The 18,647-nt window shown below is 39.5% G+C and overlaps 1 protein-coding gene across 5 annotated transcripts in view; it reads left to right on the forward strand.

Moving 5' to 3' along the window:
• The first annotated feature begins 708 nt into the window (after window positions 1-708).
• The window catches only part of RAP1A (RAP1A, member of RAS oncogene family), a 59,547-nt gene continuing 41,608 nt past the window's right edge, over window positions 709-18,647 (forward strand). For 2 of the 5 annotated variants that reach the window (XM_081112327.1, XM_081112331.1), the window contains exon 1: window positions 711-873. The gene's annotated coding sequence lies outside the window, so the exon portion shown is untranslated. Of the gene's footprint in view, window positions 874-1,101; window positions 1,336-9,337; window positions 9,430-18,647 lie in introns of those variants that run through there. The other 3 variants (XM_081112329.1, XM_081112328.1, XM_081112330.1) reach the window with 3 other exon arrangements.

Consider the following 18,647-nt stretch of genomic DNA (forward strand, 5'->3'; position numbering starts at 1 on the left):
GCCCACCCTCCCATGGCTTTCTGTTGCTGTTATGAATGCCTATAAGGCTTCATGGGATCTGGTCACTTGCCCACCTCTCAGCCTACAGCTTGCTCTCTGGCCCGCTGATTCCTCGGACATGCCAGGCATATTCCCACCTGAGCTTATGCTGGTGTATTTCAGCTTGGAAAGGCTGCCCTCCCCTCCGCCGTATTTATTTGCTAGGCTTACCCCTGCCTATCCTACCCTTCGTGCACGTGCTCATAGGTCTCCCTGGCCTGGCAATACCGGCTCGGCGATAAAGTCACCCGTTTCCCGACATTATTTCTTTCACGCCACTTATCAATACCTGAAATTTTTGTTCCCTTGTTTGTTGTCTGTCTCCTCTCTCCTACCCCAGTAGAAGGCAAGCCCCTGCTTGCCCATGTGTGGCTTTCCCGCCTAGGACAGTGCCTGGCACCTACTAGGTGTGCAATTAGTACTTGTTGAACGACTGCATTTCCTCCAAGGTTCTACTCCTGAGTCTCTGGACCCTTCCTCAGTTCAGTTCCGGCCGGCCGCAACCCCACATCCCATCCTCTGCTAAGCCACGACAGCCCCCACCTCCCCCACCGTCCTTTGCTCTCCCCACCCCTTCCTGCGCGGCCCCTTTAAGCGGAGTCCGGAAAGCGGCGGGGAGGGCGGGGCCAAAACCTCGCCGACGCGGACTCGGAGGGGCGGGGCGTGACCAGGGGGCGGGGCTGCGTGCTGCGTGCGTGCGCGTTCTGGAGGCGCCGCCGCCGCCGCTCTCGAGGCCGCCGCCGCCGCCGTCGCCGCGCAGAGCCGGAGCCGGAGCCACGGCAGAGAGGAGGGAGGAGGAGGAGGAGGAGGTGGAGGAGGCGCTGGACTGGGGGGGTGAGTGAGGGGCGGGGAGCCGGAGCCACCCCGGAGGGAGCGGGGGGCGCGGGGCGGCCGGGCCGGGGTTGAGGCGACTCCTGTCGCCGGTCAGTCCCCCGGCTCCCCCTTCCTTCTCCGCGCTCCCTCGGTGTCCGGGGCGGCGGCCCGGGGGCCTGGCCGGCGGGAGGGGCCGGGGCTCGCGGAGGCCCGGCCGCCGCCGCCGCCGCCGGAGCCAACCACGCCCGCGGACGGAGCCGGTCGACTGTGGCTGGGCCTGCGGGAGACGGACGGGAGGGGCCGGGCCGGGTGTGGGAGAGAAAGAGGACATTGTGTCCCCCACCCTGCAACTCCCGGAGGTGTCATGGCACTAGCCCGTTTCCCTCGCCATCTCCCCGGCCGGTGCCCTCGCCCCGCGCCGCCTGGGCGATGTAGGAGATGGGACGTCGCCTCTCTTTTCCGCTTGCCTGTCCCCAGACTCGGGTCAGCTCTCCCTTTGGGGGGCACGCGGAGAAGGGTGGCGGGTGGAGGGGATTCTCTGTCCTCCCTCCTGCGCTAGGAGGTGCGGGGAGGCGGCAGCGTGGCCCCGGGTCCAGGGTCCCCGCTCCCTTTATCCCCCCCGTGCGCCGGGCTGACATCTCTTCATCCCTCTCCGCCTCCCGGCCCCTTTCCCGCCCTCCTTCCCCGGTGTCCTCCGCAGCATGCCGCGTGTCCGCCCTGTCGGCGCTGCTTTCCGGGGGTCTGTCTCGGCTTCCCTGGATGTTGTTAGGGACGAGGTCCGCCTGATTCTCGTCTTCCTTCCAACTGGGGCTGGTAGGGGTGTCGTTTGCCCCCTCAACTCAGGAAGTTAAGGGACAGTGTCTTAAGCCGAATTGTGTAATTGACTGCTATGGGGAAAAGGTCTGCGGGAAGACACTTGTGCCTAAAAAAAAAAAAGGGGGGGGGGTCTCATCGGGCGAAGAACCAGAGTTTAGGGGGCCTTTTGACTCCTTGGAGCCAACCACCGTGAGCAGTTAGGTGCTTCTTTCGGGGAGGGACATATTGTCATTGCTTTGGAGGGAGGAGGGCATAAGGAATGAAAGAAGAGTAAGAGGGCAGGAGGTTAATGGGCCACGTCCTTACAGGTGGCCGCCGCGTTCTGCTTCCCGGGCGTGGGAGGAGGCGCCTTCTGTTTTTAATCACAGCCCGAGTCGGGTAGCAGCTCCCCGTGCTCACCGGAGCTCCTACCTTCGCAGTCGCTGAAGGGCAGCCTCGGAAGGGATGCTGCTGGAAACAGGATTTGGAAACTTTCTTTTGGTTTCCTGTCAGCGTGTGGGGGTGGGCATGCGTCTGTGTAGTTTTTCTTTTCTTTTGATGTAATTGATAATCTGCCACATTTTGACATAAAGAGCACTACTAGATCAGGTCCCGAGCTCTTTTTTGTGTCTTTATTATGGTTTTCTGTAACACTGTTTTGAAATTATGTTTGCGTTGGTTGAAAAATTTTTTTTTTTTTAATTCTGGTGTTTCAGTGAATCTTGTTTCTTCTGTATTTTGAATTATGTACTGCAAACTATGATTACTAGTAGATGGACCTTTTTGAGGATCCTACGGTGCGTGGCGTATGTAGTCACTCGGTATTTCTTGAATGAATTGAGTGATTACAAACATGTGCTTAGGTATTACATATCTTCTGTTCTTTTGAGAAGTAGCTTACATTTGAATATTGCATTTCACTTCCCAGATATAAAACAGTAATTCCTGACCTTTTCTAGGCCACTGATACCTTTGAGAATATAATGAAGTATATAGGCACTGTAGAAAAATAGTAATAGGCATTTATGCAGAAAATTTTGTATTCAGCTTCAAGGACCTTCTAAAGCCAACCATGGAAACTTGTCTCAAAAGTTTATTATTATGATGGAACTGAGTAGTATTCAGCTCCATATTAAAGTTGTTCAAAAGCCTTTATTTTCTGTGTGCCCTTAAGAATGACAGTATTTACACTTACAGATTAAACTTTGTGTCTTTGGGAACAAGACTTAAGAGTGATTGTTACTGCAGTTTTATGGGGCAAAGTTCTCATTTTAATAACTGTTACCAGGTCAGTAACAGTTACTGATGACTTCCAAGGAAATAAGATTGCTGCAGTCGGAAGCTCAAAATCATAAACATGGTGGACTTACGATTTTTATTGTATAAACTTCTGAGCAATACGAACAGCACTTGAGAATGTTCATAAATCAAACGATTCAGTTTTCCTGTTCTCTTCCAAGCTTGTTAATATGCATGGTATTTCATGAGGTTAATAATTATTGTATCAGCATTCAATGTTAATTCAACGAGTGCTTTTTGAAGGTCTGTTGTAATAAAACAAAATCCTTACTGTCATAGAGTGTGTATTCTAATCAGGAGAGGGGCCATCACCACATACATAAAGAGTATGCCAGGTTTTAAGAGCTGTGCAGAAGGGTAAAGAAGGTGAGGGATAGAGAAACAGGGTCAGGGAAGGATAGGCCCCGAAACCTGACGCAAGTGAGGGTGTGTGCTTTTGGGGAAGAAGGTTACAAGCAGAGAGAACTGCAAGTGCAAAGACCCCTCAGTGTACTTTGCCTTTTTTAGAAAAACTAGGAGGCCAGTAAACAAGAGGGAAAGTGAGAGTTGAACTTGAGGTTAGAGAAGTAGCTGGGGGGCCCCCCATAAGGCCTTGTAGACTAGGCAAGAATTTTCAAGTTTACTGTGAATGAGATGGGAAACCATTGGAGGGTTTGGAGTTGAAGAGAAACCTATTCTGACTTAAGTTTGTGAGAATCATTCTGGCTGCTGTGTGGAAACCAGCTTGGCTGGAAGGGGGATCATAGAAGCAGGAAGACAGATTAGGAGGTTAATCTTTTTAAATTTTTTTCAGTGGTTGCAAGTTAGTCCATCTATCTGCTGTTGGGTATACAGGTAGTTTCCTTTTCCCCTGTTAAAATAACAAAACGAACACTTGTGTATGCAACTTTTACTTTCTTTTGAAATATTTCCTTGGGATTGATTTCCAGAAGAAGGACTACAGAATCAAAGTATGTGACTATACTTGTGTTCTTGGTGTTGTATCTGTGAATTCCTTCAAAGAGTAGGTTGTACTAGTTAAAGTGATAGCCACTGTTGTTGATCTTAAGTTTCATGGCAATGTCACCTGCATTGAGTATTATTATTTAATATTTTAAAAACAATTTTAGATTGTTAGGTTTAATTTTCCAATAGCTCATTTAGAGTTCATTTATTATTAGCTAATGATTGGAGATAGAGAGATGAATTAGACAGGGTCTCTGCCCTCAGGGAACTTTACATTCCGTCTTAATTTTTAATCTGATAGTTAAATAACTTCAGACGTTGCCAGTGTTCATTCATACTCATGAACTTTGTTCTGTCCCCTTTACACAGTTTTGGGTGACTGGTTCAGAGAGCAGTTGATGACCTTTTATGTACAATTGGCATTCCAAGCAAGCATTTAATTTTTCAGTGATAATTTTTTTTTCTTACAAAGGGATTTTTTCAATGGTATCTGCAGTTTGATTTCTGTTCTGTGTATCTTTAGAATTTTACAACTGTGGCAGCCCTGTTTTCTTCTTTGCAATAAATTATGCAACTAGTACTTAGTTGAGGACTCTCACAGTTGAATTTTTAAATTGTTGTAATTCTTTATAGTTATTCAAAACACAGAAACTATTGTTTCTATTAAATAAGATCAGCATAGCAGCTTTGAAATTTTATTTAGTTTTTAAAGGAGGGTGTTACCGGTCTGTTTTGATAGAAATCATACCACAGTGAGGGCATTGCTCAGCATTTCTAGTTCTGAAATCCAGATGGCTTGATTTGCCATGACCTGGGAGAGTGGGTTGAACTAATAGAGTTACCTACAAGCACCTAGCACTGTGTCTGTACATGCTAGGGACCCAGCAAATGTTCATTTAGCCTCAGATAACTCCTGAAGCTCCCAGTTATAAAATTCTCATTTTAGAAGTTCAGTAAAAATATCTCATATGAAGCATTTATATATCAATGGAGTGGTGAGTTTAAAATTATGAATACAATCCGGCCGGTGTGGCTCTGTTGTGTCAATCTATGAACCAGGAGGTCACCACTCAATTCCCAGTCAGGACACATGCCTGGATTGCAGGCTCAATCCCCAGGGTTGGCCATGCAGGAGCCAGCCAGCCAATGATGTTTCTGTCTCGTCATTGATGTTTCTATCTCTCCCTCTCCTACTGAGATAGATGAAGCATCCATTTTTCCCCCCTTTTTTATGCATGAAATTTGGGGTAGATGTTATGTGCTTTTTCACTCTGTTCACAGAGATAATACTGGTCCATTTACATTTTGAATTTTTGTAATGGTGGTTATGGGTTTGCACTGAATGATTCACGTGTTCTCTGTCCAGTCCCCCTTTACACAGTTTTGAGGTGACTGGTTAAGAAGGCAGTTTGTTTCCAAGTTAAATGATCCAGATGAGTAGTGAAGCTACTAGTATAAGCTTAGCCTATCATGATACTCAGATCAACAAAGCAGTTCAATAGAGAACTATGCCATACTCTCATTTCTGCTTGAAAATAGGCCTTTTGAGGTAGAAGGTACATGCATGTGCCAATAAAAAAAGGAAATTGTATGTGATGATTAAGATAAAGTTGAAGCACGAAATAGTGTACTTTTATAAGTGCTCTAAAAGAAACACTTTATATAATTTTCTGAAGTCTGTGATATATATGTGGAGGATTGAATATTATGTTCTATGAAATTAACTTCAATCATTAGAAAAGTTAATGGCTTTGTTTTACTAATGATTTATTTATTTAGGCTGTATAAATTTAGAATAGATAAACCTGGGGAAAATAATTCTTTGCATATCCAGTTTTCCCTGATATAGTTTCCTATCTCTAGTCTAATTAGTTCACATTGATAGAGAGTGGTTCAAAGTGTGGAATGGTAAAGTTAACCAAATTTGGAATTAAATATGTAATCCCGTGTTAGGTTTTTTTTTTTATTGCTTAAAGTATTACAAAGAGTACCGTGTTAGGTTTTAAGATATATTTAAATTAAGCCATGTTTCAGAATAGGAATATACTAAACTACACATTATAACTGATAAAGACACTGTTGGATTAATTAAAACTTGAAGCACTTTATGTTAAACTCTTTAAGTACATATATCTATAACATTCATGTTTGCTTGCAATATAATGTTGTATTCACTTGTTCTGGTTGTAAGAAAGGCACAAATAACTGGCTACAACTGTTTCTTTGGACAAATCCCAAATGCAGTTTTGAGATTCTAAGTTAGCAATAGTAGGAAATTCTCTCTTATTGCAGATTGAACATTTCAGATTTGTCAGATGTGTAATCCAGAGAGTAAATTCATTCACTGTATTTTCAGTGATATTTTTAAATTCATTTACAAATAGAATCATTCTGTTCTAGACAAGTATTATATAAAACATTAAGCAAGCAACCATAACTTAATTATTTTAGCAGTTGGAATTGTAACACTATCTTGGATTTTATGTACTTTTCAGTATCTAGCCCAAATCACTGATGCTTTTTGAAATACCTTTTAAATTCCATCATATGCTGATGAAAATGTTGCATAATCTCATTAGTAGATTTTAGATTTAGTCATTGAACGATGTTTGATGTTAGCCTCTTTGATGGAAACTGAAATGTGAGGACTGTAGTTTCTATTTAAGGAATTTAGTAATTTTGTTGTCAGAACCTGACATGTTCTATAAATAAATTTTGTATTTTTATTTTAGAATTAAAATAGAATCATGTTCATTTTCTTTTTTATTGTTTAAAGTATTACATATGTCTCCTTTTTCCCCATTGATTCCCCCCCCCCAATCCATTCCCACCCCTGAGGGCAATCCCCCACCACCCCATTGTCCGTGTCCATTGGTTATGCTAAGATGCATGCATACAAGTCCTTTGGTTGATCTCTAACCCCCCTTCTACCCCCCCCCCATGCCCCTTTTCTCTGGATAATATTATTCTTTGTTTTACTTATTTATTTATTTATAGAATGGTTTACTGATTCCTAGAGAGAGAGGAAAGGAGAGGGGGAGAGAGAGAAAAACATTGATGTGAGAGCACAACATTGATTGGCTGCCCCCTGCATGCCCCCTACCAGGGATCGAGCCCACAACCAGACATGTGCCCTGATCAGGAATTGAACTGGCATCCTCCTGGTGCAGGGATGACACCCAACCAACTGGTCCATACTAGTCAGGCCATTTCTTTTTTTTTAAGTTCTCACCCAAGGACATTTTCATTGTTTTTTTAGAGAGAGGGAAAGTGGGGGAGAGGTATGTACCCTGACTGTAGATGGAACCCAAGACCTTTTGGTGGATTGTATGATGTTCCTACTAACTGAGCCACACTGGCCAGGGCGTATATTCATTTTCTAAGTAAACTATTTTAAATGATCTCTTAGCTACTTAACAGCTATTTCTGTGGTCTTATTTTTTTAACAGCTTTTTAGTATTAGAGCAAACCAGTTTCCAATTTGTTTAAAACATAGTGAAATAAAAATTATTTGCTTTCTACTGCCTATTTTACTTCTGTCCAAGACTTTTATTTTTCAAATTGCTTTTCTGCATATATGTCACATTGTGGGAAGTTTTGTGTGTTTTTTTGTTTTTGTTTTTTCATTTTCAGCTCGCAAATTTAATTTTGTTTAATGTGAGTGTATTTTTGTGTGGGTTTTTTTGCAGTCCAGCTTAATATTTTTTCTACACTGATTAAAGTTACCCTGTGGCTGAAGTTAACTATCCACTAGGACAGAAATGTGCATATAGACAAATGCATCACTGTGCATTTTTAGTGAATGTTGGTAGTTTGCCAGCTTTATTTTCAAGTTCCTCCTCCCTTCAGACCTGTGATGTACTTATAAGGCAACAACAGTATGTTTAGTTAATTTACAAAATGAGAATAGTTTTTCTGATTTTTCCATTTTGCATGTTTTGAGTTAGGATTAACTGGATGTTTATTATCCTATATAATGAAAGCCTAATATGCTAAGTGTCCAGTCAGCCGTTCAACCAATCAAAGCATAATATGCTAACGATATGCTCAACCTCTCGCTATGACATGCACTGACCACCAGGGGGCAGACACTTTGACCAGTAGGTTAGCTTGCTGCTGGGGTCCGGCCAATCGAGACTGAGCGAGATGAGCTGGACATGCCCTGGAGCTCTCCCACAGTCCCTCCCAGGCTGGCCAACATCCTGCATCCCTCCCCAGCCCTGATCGTGCACCGGTGGGGTCCCTCAGCCGGGCCTGCACCTTCTCGCAATCCAGGACCTTTCGGGGGATGTTGGAGAGCTAGTTTCAGCCCAATCCCGCAGGCCAGGCCGAGGGACCCCACTGGTGCATGAATTCATGCACCAGGACTCTAGTTCTCAATAGGCATACAGTAAAACAGTTCACTTAACTGTGATGCTTTCTGTTGGAGTATTGGCTGACTTTTAGTGAACCTGTGTAATTCCATGAATGCTACTGAGTCATGGATAACATTCTTTACACTATCTGAAGGTAAACGTGAATGTAATAGAAGCTGGAAACAAAATAAGTTTGCTGATTTCTTTACACTAGGAAATGTAGTTTCTGTTCCAAGTAATATGTTCTTGTTAGGTTCATTTTCAGTGGCTATAACTGCTTAAACATTGTTTTCCTGTTTAAAGTAATTTATGTTCCATTGTGGTAAATTTTGAAAAGAACATAAATGAAAGAAGTAATTGAAAATCACCTATAAACCTATCACCTAGAGATAATTACTACTAACATCTTAATAGTAACATTTTAATACACTTAGTACATTTTTCTAGTTTTTTCTTGCATGTACATATTTTTTTTCTTAAAAATCGGAATTAATGCTTTTATATAGGCTGTTTTGCTCCTACTTTTTTCTCTGAACAGAATATTGGTGTTCAACCTAGTGTGGGATTTTTAGGTCATTTCTTTATAGTATTACTATCTATCTATCATCTATCTATCTATCTATCTATCTATCTATCTATCTATCTATCTATATAAAAGCCTAAGTGACCGTTTGACCCTCCAACCAGTAGATATGATGCGCACTAACCACCAGGAGCAGACTCAACACAGGAGCTGTCGAGCGACAGCAATTTTGCAGAGTGCCCTCTTGCACTCTGGGGCCCCTTGGGGGATGTCGGATTGCCAGTTTTGGCCCGATCCCCGCAGGCCAGGCCAAGGTACCCCACCGCTCACTCCACAGACGCCCTCCGAGCCCCAGTGTCTCCCTAGGTGCAGCTGGCTGGGGAGGGACCATGGGAGGTTGGCTCCAGGGTATGTCCCACCTGTCCCACCCCACTGGTCACCTTCTAATTAATTTCCTTTGAGTGTGCACGAATCCGTGCACCGGATCTCTAGTTTTAAATAATACTGGGGCAGACATTTTGTACATTTGTCTTTGATTGCACCTTTGTGTTTTTCTTTCTTTCTTTAGGATAGGTTCTCAGAAGTGGGATAACTGGATCAGAGGGTGGTTACCCTGTGTATAAGAGTGTGTCTCACTTCACCTTCAATGGCATTGAGTAGGTCAGTTTTTACAATCTTTGCCAATTTGATAGATATCTTTTACAATTCTTGGGTGGGAACCACAAATCCTCAGATTATTAATAATCTGTAAAACCATCATAGTGTATGATTGGTAATTTGTAGTCATCTTTGAAAAAGTTGGTTGGAATGAATTTCTTTGAAAATATTTTAGGTAAAAATTCTATATAATAAAAGCCTAGTATGCTAAGTGTTCGGTTGTCCATTCAACCAATCAAAGTGTAATATGCTAATGAATGCTAAGGCCACTCAACCACTCGCTATGACATGCACTGACCACCAGGGGGCAGATGCTCCAACCAATAGTTTAGCTTGCTGCTGGGGTCCGGCCAATCAGGACTGAGCGAGACAGGCTGGACATGCTCTGGAGCCCTCCCACGGTCCCTTTGCAGTTGGCCAGCCTCCCACGTCCCTCCCTGGCCCCGATTGTACAACAGTGGGGTCCCTTGGCCTGGCCTGCACCCTCTCGCAATCTGGGACCTCTCAGGGAATGTCAGAGAGCCGGTTTCGGCCCAATCCCGCAGGCCAGGCTGAGGGACCCCACTGGTGCACAAATTCGTGCACCAGGCCTCTAGTGTTCCATAAAAAGATACTCCTTGAGGTTACAATTTGAGCATTGTTTTTTATTGGGAAAAAATGGCATTTTAAAGTTCTCCCTTTACTAAAATGACAAACCTGAGAAAGCTTATAGCATGTAGTAAAACTTATGTAAAAAAATTATTTCAGCTATATGGATGGGTTAGTCACATGGTTCAGAACAAAAAATAAATACTTAGTGTTTAGAGCAGTGGCTCTGGAGTTAGGCAACCTAGGTTCAAATCCTTGCTTTGCCACTTACTAAGTCCATGATTTGAGGCAATTTACTGTGTATGTAACTTAAGGTAACTTGCTAAATATGTATGATTTGATATTTATGAAATTTGGCTTTCTCATCTTTAAAAGGGGAATAATAATTACTTCATAGGATTGTTGAGGGGATTAGAAATATTGTGTAAGACTGCTTGGCATGTAGTCGGCAATAGCTAAAAACTAGCTATTGTTAAATTTATTTTTTGTGTTTTGTTTTGCCAGTTTTGGTGGGTGGGGCAAGAGATGTCATTTGTGTGGCCTTGCCTACATGACAGTGCAAAATGGCCTTGAGAGATGCAAAATGGCCTTGAGCAATGGCAGCTGGAGGGGAGCGGTAGTAGATATTCTTTTTATTTGTATTTTTTATTGATTTATTTTTATTTATTTTTTTGAGGGAGAGAGAGAGAGAGAGAAACATCGATTTGTTGTTCCACTCATTTATGCATTTATTGCTTGATTCTTGTATGTGACCTGATGGGATGCAACCCACAACCTTGACACACTGGGACAATGTGCTGACCAACTGAGCTACCCAGCCAGGGTGGTAGTAGACATTCTTTCTGGTAGGAATGGCATGAGCCAGGATAGAAAGTTCAGGACAAGTTGGAGAACAGGAGATTGATTTGACAGAAGCCTAAGCCTATATAATTAGTAAATGTGGCATTAAGGCCATAAAGATTGATTAGGGCTAGGCTTAAGAACTCATTGAATGCTAGATTGAGAAGTATAGACTTTATTCAGGAGTGCAAGAAGTTTTGATAGGGGGAAAATGACATCTTTTGGAAGATGAATCTAGCTACAGAGTTCAGAATTAATTGCGGAAGAAACAGACTGGACACATGGAGGCTGGTAATAATACAGGTAAGGCAGGATCTGAGAGTTTAAAGGAAACTAAGGAAGGTTTTGAGGGGAGTTGTTGGGAGTCACTGTTGTGAAAATCTGGCTCTTTAAGTGTACCCAGTTTGGAATTCAAATTCAAAAGAGAATTTGAGTCTAAGATACAGGCTCCATGGAGGTAGACAACGTGTGAGAGAAGATAGGACTCAATACACTTTGGTTGTTGCTACCTAGTTTTAAAAATTGAAAGGTAAAAATTCCTGTTATTTCATTAATGAGAAGCATGTTTATGCTATTCCTTTGACAAATTTGTAACTTTAGAAATTTTACTTATTTAGCATTTTGAGTTCTTAGTTAACAGGGAACCTTCACATTTAGACATTGGTACTTCTGGAGCTATCTTAAAATGTGTCAGTGTACAGTGCAGTTCTTCAGTGTGTGCTTGTCCCAGCATTGGTGAATGTGACTAGACTTTAGAAACATCAGTTGTGTGAGCAGAAGTGAAAAGTAAAGTACAGACTTCTAGTTTGGTAAGCAACTTAGAATGGAGTTCTCTCCTTTCCCCTTAATTTATTAATTACAAACAAATTAGTTTGCTCATGCCATTCTTAGTCATTCTGGTACCTGGCTCTAGCTCTATGTTAATTGTACTTTCCACTTGGCTGAATAATACGTAAGCAAATTAGCCTAAAGATTGATATTAATATTTCTTTTTGACTCATAAGTAAACTCTCTGCAGCTGTGAATTATCTGCTCACTGTCTTCTTTAATATTACAAGTTGAGAAAAGAAGCAACCCCATTGGTTTGTGATACTTTCAAGATGTTTGCATATTTTAAAGCATTGATTTGTTATACCTTTCTAAATGTTTCTTTTAGTTTTCAAATATTTTCTAAACTCAGAAATAAAGTCCTGTTAATTTTTATTCAAATCTCTTTCCTTTAAAAGTGTATTTGAAAATATTTTTAAATTATGGTCATGCACCATTTCTGTAGAGATGGACCACATCTACAATGATGGTGCCATCAAATTGTAATGGAACTGAAAAATTCCTCCGCCTAGTGACAGCCATATCTCAATGCATTCATTACTCACCTGTTTGTGGTGATGCTGGTGTGAACAAGCCTGCTGCACATACAGTTATGTACAGTACAGAATACGTGATCATGATGAACGGTTGCTGGTTTATGTATTTACTGTACTATTAATTGTTTTTTTATAAAACAATTATACTCTCTCTACTTATAAAGTTTGATGTAAAACAACATGCCAGGTTATGCTGGCAGCAGCCTCTCATTTCACGTGTTCACTTCGTTTCTTGATTGCATCATTCTGCCTTGCATTTGATTTAATCTCGTGTAATTTTAAAATTTTGTGTAGCAAACATGCACTTTATTAAAAAAAAAAAAAAGTCTACAGTTACGCGCAGTAATGTCCTCGGCCTTCACAGTCACTCACCACTCACTGACTGACTCACCCAAGTTCCATTCATGATAAGTGCCCTATATAAGTGCACCATTTTCCATCGTTTATATCGTATTTGTACTCTATCCTTTCTGTGTTTCACTATACAAATATTTACCATTGTGTTACAGTTACCTACTGTACAGGTGTGTAGCCTTAGAGCCTATGTGGGTCGGAGGCTATGCCATCTAGGTTTTATAAGTGCACCCTGTGTGCACTCTATGATGTTTGCACAATGACAAAATCTCCTAATGACCCATTTCTCAGCACCTATCCCCATCATAAAGCAGCACTTGACTGTAATAAGCAAATATAGCACACTAGAGGCCCGATGCACAAAATTTGTGCAAGAGTAGGCAGGCCTTCCTTCACCCCGGCTGCCGGCACTGGCTTCCCTCTGGCACCCGGGATCTGGGCTTCCCTCACGGCCCCAGCTTCGTCAAGAAGGTTGTCCAGAAGGACATCCGGTCTAATTAGCATATTATGCTTTTATTATTATAGATAATATTGGGGATAGTGTGTGTTACTTTTTATAAATACTGTGTTTTTCTAATGAAACTTCAAAAGCCCAGATTTGGTCAACTGAGTGATACTTCATTTACTAAAAGGACTCCAGATAGTCAAAAGAGTGATTTAATGTCTCAAACTATAACATCTTAGTTGAGTCTATTTCAAATTGGTTCGAAGATATTTCTGTTTGTCAACAGAAATCAGAACTACAGCCACTCCCCTAGGGCTGATTACTCTTACCCTTCCCTCCTCCTCCCCAACCATAGCTGAGAGTAGGAGCTTCCCTATTTTGGGCCATTTTGGCACTGTCACTATGCTGGCATTTGTGGCCTTCCCAATATGTATGTCTTACATTCTTAGAAGTCTGCTTGCATTTTGGCAGGAAAAATAAGTTATGAATAAGATTGAGTGGCTCATGATACACTATTATAAGAAAATTCACAATTTTATATGTTAATTATACCTCAATAAAGCAGAAATTTTTTAAAAAATTATTTTTTACGTGAGTTGACATATGAAGTGTGTGAAACATGAATAGACTTTCTATTCTAGTCTCAAAAAATTGAAATAAAAGAGCATAGGGCCTTTTCTTGAAGGTAAAGCCCTTACATCTCATTTAATCTGCACAGCAAATCTTTGAAATAGATATTGTCCATTTTTTACAGATGATGAAACTCAAAGTAATTATATAATCTATGAAAATTAACAAACTAAAATTTCTATAGGGAATAATGCTGATAGTAAACTACCAGAAGCAGGGACTGCCATAGAAAAGCATAAAATAGATGATCAATAAATATTTGTATTTTGCCTGCATTGCAAGTGTGAATGAATGAATATGAATTAATGTTCATTACAAATATGAATGAACGAATATGAATTTTAGTGAATGAATGGATCAGTAGGTGAATGATAGAAGACAGCTTTTAACTCAATAATTTTTTCTTCAGTGCAGAACAACATTTTTCTTTCAGATGAGTCTAGAACATTTTTCACAAACAATTGAATTCACCTTTCTTTTTCTCTGTACAAAAGTTCCTCTTCTCTCATGTGGTTTAAGTTACTTAAAATAAATCACACAGTAAAAATCCTGAAGAGGGAAATAAAGACCAGAGACATGGAAAGCATCACTTTCACTTAGATTTTAACTAAGTAGTATGTAATATTATCAGTCTGTAATGTTATATCTGCATTAGACCCTTCTTTTCACATTCAGGATGTCATCTTTTGGTTTTGTTTGTATCTCTTAATTTTTTAAAGTTTACTGTAGTTGTCGGAAATAAAATTATATAGCAGTAGTCGAAATAATTATGTAGCCAACATTAGTTGACCATCTAATCTCTATTTCAGTTGTGTGGGGGCATGTGTTTCTGTTTTCTGTTAGTACAACAAAGTGTGGTTTGTTCAGAAATATGATCTGATAATTTAATAGGGTTAAAATACATAATGTGATAAGTATTATTTTCAACTGATGTTAATACCTGGACAGACTAGTAATGTGAGTCTCTAAACTGCATATTTATACAGTTTCTAATTCTTTAATGATTCAATATCTTAATAAATTTAAGATTAGAATTCTTTTAAATGAATATGGAACAGTAATGGGTACCAGGGATGAAAGTAGATGCAGATAATCGAGACATTGAAAGAAACTATTTTAGTGGAAGGCTGCAAAAGGAAGGGTTTACAGGATTTGCAGGTGGAAGTTGCTATGCTAGACTGTGGGAAGTAAATTTATTTTTACAAAAAGAAATGAAATTGGTGAAGTGTGAGAGCTCTGAGGAGATAAATTAATGTTGAATGGGTAGAAAGAACCCTGTAGGTTAATATGGTGGCTTATAGGGACCTTCAGAGATGATTTGATGACTCTCAAAAATCATGACACTCATGAAGTAGGGATCTGTCATGTTGGTTTGAGTAGAAATTACAATAAACTTAGAACGAAGAGGGCTGTTTTTGTAAAGACATATTTTAGAATTTGTTTATAGATGTGAGACTAAGGCTATAATATGACATGTTTATAAAACATAACTTTACGCCCTAACCGGTTTGGCTCAGTGGATAGAGCGTCGGCCTGCGGACTGAAGGGTCCCAGGTTCGATTCCAGTCAAGGGCATGTACCTTGGTTGCAGGCACATCCCCAGTAGGGGGTGTGCAAGAGGCAGCTGATCGATGTTTCTCTCTCAGTGATGTTTCTAACTCTCTATCCCTCTTCCTTCCTCTCAGTAAAAAATCAATAAAATATATTAAAAACAAACAAACAAACAAAAACTTCACATGGTGACTGGCATTTAAATTAAAATTAATCCTTTAAAAAAAAAACAAAAAAAACAACATAACTTTATATGATATTTTGGTTCTTGATATCCTCAAAATGCTCTTTTTGTTTTTTGTTTGTGTGTGTTTTGTTAGATTTCTATATGATAGCATTTAGACTGCTCTTTTGTCATACCCTTCTGCTCTCCATTCTAATCATACAGGGTGGGGCAAAAGTAGGTTTACAGTTTTTCATATGGAAAATAAGAATAAACTCTGTTTCACATACAGCTGTAACCTATTTTTGCCCCACCCTCTATAATCAGTTTAGTAATGACATACATAACCCCCTGGTATGAGATTATCATGCTTCAGAAGATTCTGCATATAAACTACCAGTATCAATGTGGTAGAACTTTTATAAGTGTAATTATTTAAGAATATCAGATTAGCCTGGCTGGTGTGGTTTGGTGGTTGAATGTTGACTTATCAACCAGGAGATACCAGTTCATTTCCCGGTCAGGACACATGCCCAAGTTCCGGGCTTGATCCCCATTAGGGGCGTTCAGGAGGCTCACTTTCTCCCTCCTTATCTGAAATTTAAAAAAAAAAAATCAGATTAACTTAAAAACCATGTGCAAGTGAGTTTGGAAGTTGAATCTTATGTCTCAAACCCATATTTAGTTGTTTGTTTATATTTTCCAATATTAAGTTATTTTGATGGTATTTCTTTTACATCTATGTTATAGGTCTGGAACTTAAGTGACTCAAAATTGGTCAAATAGTATACTTCTTGAAAAAAAGTGTGCCTTTTGAATATTGAATAGCACACTTTGAACAAACTCCATTGTAAAACATCCCTTTGAATTTTAAATAAATTTTAGTAACTTCTTATATTCAAATGTCATAATTTTTACATTGGAATATGATTGCATTATAATTCAAGGATCAACCAAAATCTGCAGTTGAAACCTTGAGCAGGAGGGTTACAGATGATGTAGTTATTCTATTATTCCCATTATGCTTTAGACTTGGGCTTCTGTCATACAGAACAAGTTTGAGATTGTGACACACTCAGGGCCATCTGCTTGCTGTGTATGTAAGCAAATAGGCCTTTGACACTGGAAATAAAGAATCATCACTTGTGGTGCTCTTAGCTGGCTCTGCTTAGGCTCGAGTGTGCTGGGCTCAGCTTGTGGGTGAATTGTCACCGTTTTGATCTTTTGCAACTGTAACACTTCCATAGCCATGTGTTTAATGTCTTCTGTGTGTTGACATGCTGAAGATGGAATTGTGAAATTTTTTAGTAGTGCAAAGAAAATTCCTACTTAATTAGCAAAATTTTTAAATTATTTTTTAAAACATTCAAATACTTCCAAAAGAGAGTGAATTCTTTAGATGAAGGGCCCGCCATCACGTTTCCATCTTGTGGTTAATTTTCACAGTATAACAAACTATTTTTTGGTCCAAAGTGCTTTGTAGAAAATCAGTCATGTAATTGCATTTGTCTGCACTATTTTTTAAAAACTTCTCTATTGTTATGGGAGAAAAAGCTGATTATCAGTGTTTTCATAGTATGATTGCAGTTCTTATTTTTACAAAATGTTTATTCATATGTAGAATATAGGCTGAAAGGAAATACCAAAAGGACCAAAGTTATCTTGAATTGGGATTACAGGTGATTTATTTTCCTCCTTAAACGTCTTTTCTGAACTTTATACATTATTCATATATCTTATAATTAGAAAATGAAAGGTCTAAAATGAATTTATTATAGAATATGAAATTAAATTTAGTAAAGCTTTTAAGATGAAGATTCTTAGGACATAACGGCTTTACAAATGAATTAATAAACAGTGTATTCCTGAGATGGAATTTTGTAATGATAAAATCTGTACTTATAAACAAGCAAAATTAGGTTGCCATTTTCTGGGTGTAGGGAATGAGCTTGGGAAAAGTATTTTACCATTGATAGGAAGACAGACTTTTGTTTGATTCTTCTAACTCAGGTTTGCCTCAGATTAATTTATATACTGTTTTATGGATAATTATTTAATTATAGGATATAAACTTATTTACATGAGTAATATGCCAAGTATCACTTTGAATATTTGGCCATAAGAATGTATTTGTGGTCAGCAAGCAAAACACTCCGTGGAAGTTTGCATATAGTATCTATCAGTTGTTACTTCACCTCTATTTCTCTGTGGTTTTTTCCTCAGCTGTAAAATGGAAAAAGAACAGTACCCATTTCTTATATATGTTTGAGGACTAAATAAGTATGCCTGACACACAAAAAGCACTCAAATATTATTATTATTATTATTATTATTACAACCAACAAGTTGGCATTGATGCCTTTAAGAAATTGAGAGTAGAAGATCTCTAGGGACTGGAGAAAGAGTCTATGCTTTACATCCATTCACTGTTTTGACTAACCCTGTGTTTTCTCCTTTAGTTAAGTGGGACTGTTAGCTATGCACTTAGTTTTATTACTTATGTATACAGTAAATCTTGGCATTTGTGGTTTAATGTTTTAGACTCAATATTTAACATGGGAGATTTTTAATTTGGTGTAGGGACAGTTTTGCATAATTCAAGACTGACATGCCAAATAAGTATGTGAACTAGAGAATTGAGCATCCCAGTTATTACCCAATAGTGACTTTGGTTCCCTAACTTGTTTAATTTTCATCATGGGATTAAAACCTGTGTTTCTGTGTGAATAATGGTGCCTTGAGAAAGCCAGTTTTTAATGCTGGTTTTTACAGATTTAATTGCAGTGAGTTTAGTGGCATAATTTATAAATATTGCTTATTTCTTGTATATTCTTCACATTGCCTTATGCCCAGTACAGATAATGAATAATGGGGTGTGTTTGATTGGTTTGTGAAGAAATTTGAATCTTCAAGTTCCATAAAGGAAAGGGGGGAGTTTAGCAAGGATTCCTAGATTTCTGGGCACTTGGGTTATTTTATATTTTTCACGTTAATATATAATTTAAAAAATTTCTTAAACCAAATTAAAATCTATCTGGATTTCATGAAATTTTTACATGGAGTGATATAAATATGCTTCCTTTGATAAAAGCCACTAGCCCCATCCATGGAAATACTGATTATATTAGGTCTGCAGTAGGGCCAGGAATCTGTAGTTTACTTCTCCAGGTGACCCCCCCCACCCCCTTTTTTACTATAAAAGCTGTGCTGTGAATATCATTATATTTGAATTTTAAGATTTTGGGTATGTATAACTTAGAAAATGAAAGTCCCTTTTCCTAAGGAC

The sequence above is a fragment of the Myotis nattereri genome, assembly GCF_964212035.1.
Source record: "Myotis nattereri genome assembly, chromosome: 18".
Taxonomy (NCBI): Eukaryota; Metazoa; Chordata; class Mammalia; order Chiroptera; family Vespertilionidae; genus Myotis; species Myotis nattereri.